The sequence below is a fragment of the Olea europaea genome, chromosome 12 (assembly GCF_002742605.1).
Source record: "Olea europaea var. sylvestris chromosome 12, O_europaea_v1, whole genome shotgun sequence".
Taxonomy (NCBI): domain Eukaryota; kingdom Viridiplantae; phylum Streptophyta; class Magnoliopsida; order Lamiales; family Oleaceae; genus Olea; species Olea europaea.
The window spans coordinates 20,727,493-20,734,114 of NC_036248.1; the positions used below are offsets into that span (position 1 = coordinate 20,727,493).

Here is a 6,622-nt window from a genome sequence, read left to right on the forward strand (position 1 = left end):
TAGACAACATTACAAAAGACGCGTGACAATTTATTAGTTATCTTATATAGTCTAGCATACCAGACATACCTACATTGACTACACACCAACCGGTTGTGTTATCATGAAAATCGCATAAATATATAATGAAGCTTTGACATTAAGTCTAAGAATTAAATGAAAAATAGAATAGAGAATGAAGAGAAAGATACAGTGGAGAAATGCATGTGCTTGTAGATGGTACTTCAAGCTGGAACAATTGCGTGTGCATCTTCAGTTGTACGTGACCTAAATAAATTTGATTCACTTGTGGTTCTTTCAAACCGGTCATTTTCTACTATACATACATGCCCAATATATCTATGGAGTAATGCTATTTGTACATTATGATTTACAGATTGATATACAGAATGATAACATGAAAGAGATTGAAAGAGAAAAAACATAGAAGAAAAAAAAAAAGGAGGCCAGTTAAAAATCAGTTAATACAATCCACATTGTCATTCTGTAAATCATGATTATTCATCTCTATCCCCTAATCCTAGATAATATTTTTCGAAATAAATGAAGCCATGATAACCCTTTTTTTGGTACTAAGCCCTCAACACTTGAGTCTCCTTCCCTCCATATACATTCTTGTATTTCTTAATGACTATCCCAAGTAGTGTCCATTGTTTCTCTCCTTTCCTTCTTATGCATCCATGGAATCTATGGTGATTATGGAGGATCGCAAAGTGGTCATGCTACTTTCTATGGAGAAGGCGATGCATCAGGCACGATGGGTATGTGAAATGCTTCTCGATTTTATTACCTAAGGGCATCCCAGAACGGACATGGATATAGTATAATAAGAAATATTTTAGCTTATTTTTCTTCATTAGTATCATACAATCTACTTATCAAATAAACCATAGAGTTCTTGATTGAATGCTAATGCGGGAGGAGCTTGCGGCTATGGCAACTTGTACGGTCAAGGGTGTGGCACTAACACAGCAGCACTAAGCACAGCTCTATTCAACAATGGCTTGAGCTGCGATGCGTGCTATGAGATGACGTGCATCAACGACGTGCAATGGTGCCTCCCGGGGACCATAACCGTCACGGCTACAAACTTCTGCCCACCTAAACCTGGCCTGTCTAATGACAATGGTGGGTGGTGCAATCCTCCCCTCCAGCATTTTGATTTGGCCGAGCCCGCTTTCTTGCAGATTGTTGAATATCGAGCTGGAATTGTCCCGGTTTCTTTCCGAAGGTATTGATCACATTACCATAGTCTAAAAAGTTGAACAATGAAAACCCAACTTCTTCATGATAGGTAAAGATCATGAATTTGAGTCTTGCCGCCAGTGGCGGAGCCACTCAGTGTCCAGTGTGGGCAAATGCCCGCACTGGACTCCAATTTTTTTTTTTTTTTTTTTTTTTTTTTTTTTTTTTTTTTTTTTTTTAAGCATTGGGTTTTACTTTTATTCATAGTCAAATCGATACACTAATTTACCCCAACTCCAAGTGCACGGTGACATTTTCTAACTCTTTCCCCTCGACAAGAAATTAAAAAATTTCCTTTAATCTGCCATCATTTTGAAATATTTTCAAAGTTCATTTTTTTTCTTAAAACCCACGTTTCCTTGGACCCTCAAATTTGCAGCAAAAAGTTTCTTGATCATGTGATTTTTCTATTTAATATTAGTGATTATGATTATGTGAATATTGAATATTGGTAATATTTGTGATGGATTCTTAAAATCTTGATTTTTGTCAATTAATCAAACAATTAGTGATGATTTTCTAGTGCTCTACCAATTTGTAAAAAATTGTAATTATTTCCTTATCAATTAATATTTAACTGTCACTTGTGGTTTATTTTAGTGTGAAATGTCAATGGAGATATCCTTTAAAAAAAAAAAATTTCGTAGAAAATGTTGATGAGGAGATATCGAATAGAATTGATTTTTATTGTTGCACAACTTGCTATAGATACTAGAATAAGGAAGAAAATGATAATCTTATTAGTGTTGTCACAATGTTATTTTTAGCATTATTGTAATATCATTAAATTCATAATCGAAAAGTCCGACATTGACTAAATTTTGCCCGCACTGGACAAAATTCTTGGCTCCGCCCTTGCTTGCCGCTACCTATTTATGCAAATTATTACAAAGAAACGAGACTAGAATTCTTATAATTACGCCTTCTGAATATGCATTTATGATATTATTTTAATTGTTGATCTCGACAGGGTGCCTTGTACGAAGAAGGGAGGAATAAGATTCACAATAAATGGGCATTCCTACTTTAACCTTGTATTGGTCACAAATGTTAGTGGTGCGGAGGATGTCCATTCTGTATCAATCAAGGGTTCTAACACAGAATGGCAGCAAATGTCCAGCAACTAGGGGCAAAATTGGCAAAGCAACCCATACCTCAACGGCCAAAGCCTCTCGTTTCAAGTCACCACCATGATGGAAGAACTATCACTACCTATAATGTTGCCCCGGGGAATTGGCAATTTGGACAGACATTTGATGGAGGTCAATTTTAGGCTATATTAGACCCTTCTGGACACAGGAAAAAAAAAGAAAGAAAAAAAAAAGAAAAAAGAAAAGAAAAATTGTTTATTTTCGCTTGTGCAACCCGACAGTAAAGGCTTCATTGTAGTGGTGGCTGGTTAGCCACCCTTAGGGGGCCCTACTTATAGATACATATAATCAAGCTATATATATATATATATATATGTGGTGGCTAAGATTGGATGAGGCCATATTTATTTTCATATAAAATTTGTAGATTAAATCCCTGATTCTGAAAGTCTTATCAGGGGTAGTAATATAAAAGAATTATCCTCTTTCCATATCATAATATTTAGCATATGTTTGGAAAAGTGCTTTTAGGGATATATAAATACTTTGATTGAAAAATATTTTTGATCAATTCGCTTAATATCTGTGCATTAATTCATAGGCCCATAAGTATCACCCACTTCTCTATTACTCATTCCAATTATGCTACATGTACACTTTCTTATACACCTTCATTTACACTCTTCCACATGACAAAATCTATACTCTTGATTTTCAAAACATTCATCACATCATTGTACAGATTTCCGGCACATAGGGGAGGATGTCATCCTTGTTGTTAACAAGGATGTACATCTAGCTTGATTCTACTCATTCACCCATAATTATAAATACACCTATTTAGAAACACCTTGCCAATACTTTAATTGGAATGTCCATTTCTTACATGTTTCGTAAGGTGGGATGGACGTAACAACGAATCAACTTTCTTTATAAGAGAAAAGGTATCTTATTGCAGCTTATGTTCTGAGGATGTTTGGCCTAGCATACAAGTAGATTTTCAAAAGAAGTGTTAATATTGTACAATTTCATTGAATAGTATACTTTTGCTGTATTGACCCAGAAAACTTTAATTAAAAGCAGAAGTAAAAGAAGTACAAGTAAATATGGAATACATAGACTTGTATATAATTGGATGCTCAACACTCAATTTCACCCATGTTTATCAGCATAGAGAATCAGGGCCCATTTGGTATAATTTTTTTTTTTTTTGCTCTTGAATACTAATTTTTAAAAATGCTTCATATTCCGAAAGTGCTTTAGAGAAAATTACATAGAACTAGCTTCCTTTAAAAACACTTCTAACTAGAAGAATTACTTATATAAAGTTAGCCAACCAGATGCAAAAACAGCTTTTGAATCTCAACAGATTCATTTGACTTTTTAAAAGCCATGTCAAATTGGCACTCACATTCTTTCACCAGTTCTACAAATTTGAATATAAGTCAACTCCTTCCATAATTTCCAAGAATATTAGGCAAGCCATCTTTCTGTACTTGGAAGAACATCGTGGGTATCATAGCTTGTGAGTTATGACGTCAATTTACATGACCCATTAAGAATCATTCCAGTGGACTCGAAATGTAATGTGCCCTAATGATGAATGTCTGCACACACCACTAAGGTTAACTTGAACTTTCATTTGATTATAGGCCTTTTCTTTGACTAAAAGTAATTCAGAAAATTTTTGACAGAGTTCCCCTGTAAAACCAAATCGGAATGCAATAGAATTCCCATGCACAGCTCTATTTAACAAGTTGGGAACCACCTGCCCCTTCAATAAAAAAAATAATAATAATAATAAAATAAAATAATTACTCACAATTATATACAAAAGCTGCAATGCGAACCCCAACTGATGTTACAATTTACAAAAAATTTCGTGTTTGTATCATTACGAAAAAAATTCGATAATAATATATTACATTTATAATTCAAAATATACTACCAGGATTGCTAAATAATTTAAGAAATATTGCATACCAAATTTATATTTCAAACAATAGTGTAACTGACATTTTTTCAAGTCATCCTAACATTAAGCCTATCGAGTAATTACTCCCCAAAATCAATAAAAATTCATAATTCATAATGGACAAAAGGTACTGAAACTAGAATCAAAATCTGGTTTCTTTCATCTTCAATATCAATCCATAAAGAAATAAACATTGTTGCATAAACGTATATTCCCTAATTGAATCTTCTAGATTACGAGGAAATGTAGCTGGAAATATTCTGTGATTTAAGTATATATAATTTGATTTGACTTTTAGATTCTTCAACTCTATTTTACTAAATGAAGTATGGTTTCACAATTTGTATGCAGCATTCTTAATTTATGTTGACTTGAATGAAATATATAGTGGCATATATGTACTAATATTTAAATATAATTATGAACTAAATCTTTCTATATTCTGACTTTGGGTATTCATTGTTTTACCCCAATTCAAAATTATGCTGTTGATTTTGTGTTGTAAATCTGATCGTGAAATAATACAGTTAGTTGAATATGGGTTAATTGAAGTAAGGGATGTATTGGGTGGAGTAAAATCAGCCCATAATTGATTATCATGAATGAGTTAAGTGATATTCCCCTTTTCATTTTTAATACAATTTTAAAGTAATTTAAAAAAAAAAATATTACATAGTAAAATTTGAAATTTTATTAAATTGTATATAAGAGGCGTAATTTCCACTACAACGTACCTAAACAGTGCATAATAATTTATATAAAAGGTGGCAAGCCCATCTAATTGAACACGTGACTCATATGTAATTACTACATTCTTGACGGAATTGAACCATACAAACAATTGGATCATATGGCTCTAACTCTGAAACGAAAGGTCTTCCGAAAAGGCAGCTCAAAATCTCAATTGCTTTGTGATAAGAAAAGACTAGGAAATATCAATCTTGCAACATATACACCTCTTTTTACACTTTGACTTATCGAATTTACGCTCGACATAATTCACACCACCTTTCACGTCTCCCATGTTTAATCGAACCATTATAAAACTGACATATCATCCATCCGTCCACCAAGTGAAAAAGGAGATGTACAAATAATTTTATTTAAAAAATATATAAGTCTGTAACTCAGCAAAAGAGTATGCAAATAAGCATACTTTTCCTCATACATATATACACAAATCTTGATTTGCCTCTAGTAACATTGAACAATTATGATATATACAAAATATACTGAACATGTGACCCATATATATGTAATAAGAAAATTCTCAAGGGAATTGAGTCATACAAATTTGATCGTGTGGCTCTAGCTCTGAAACTAAAGGTTCTCCAAAAAGAAGTTAAAAATCTCAACTACTTCCTAATAAGAAAATGCTAGAATATGAGCTTGTAATTTAGAGAATCGAAAGTTCGCATATAAGTATACTTTCTTTCACGCACATACGTACAAAAATCTTGATTTTTCTAGTAACTTTATTTGATTATAATAATCTAATAAACATTTTTGAAAAATTGTACCGAGTAACAATCATGAAATCATCTCAATAGTGCTAATCATGCAACTGTGAAGCAATGAGGATCTAAAATATAACGAGATAGTTGTGAATCTGAATTGAAGTGTCATCTAATTATAGCATAAGCTGATATAAATTGAAATCTGTAATATACCAAAAAGTCACACAAAAAACCAGATGAATTGTATTCTATAATGTGTGATCTGTAACATGCATAAATTAGCCATTGTTATGAACCGGACCAGATTTGAAACCACTTTGTTAAAAACGAAATAACTCTGATACCACTTGTTATGAAAAGCTAAGAAATTAAGACAATTATATGAAGTAAAAATCACGAGAATACAAGAAGAAAATAATTTGCAAAAAATGGAGATTTTATTATAATATGGGAAAGAAAATAATGATTTTGTGTTTATAATTTGTCTAACTCATAATGAGGTTAAACAACCTAACTAAATTGTAAAGAAGAACTAAATATATATAAGCAACAATTCAAGTCTTAGAAATAGAGTTGTAGATGAAATAGAATGTTCAAAAGTTTCCTTATTTTGATTTCTTTAAGTCCAACACAAATTTCAAATCTCAATAGGGCTTCCAAATAAAACTTCAACTAAAATTTGTCAAGTAAACTTTGAATAGAATTCTAAATGCATTCCAAATAGAATTTATCTAACTATGTACTTTAATTAGAAATCTCAATTATTTTCAACAAAGAACTCGGGTCATACCTAAATTCTAACAATTTCCACTTTGACATGAATTTCATTGCAATGAACAAAACTTAAAAAAATT

The 6,622-nt window shown here is 32.0% G+C and overlaps 1 pseudogene; it reads left to right on the top strand.

Moving 5' to 3' along the window:
* The first annotated feature begins 200 nt into the window (after window positions 1–200).
* LOC111406749 lies at window positions 201–2,518 on the top strand (annotated as a pseudogene).
* The last annotated feature ends 4,104 nt before the right edge of the window (window positions 2,519–6,622 follow it).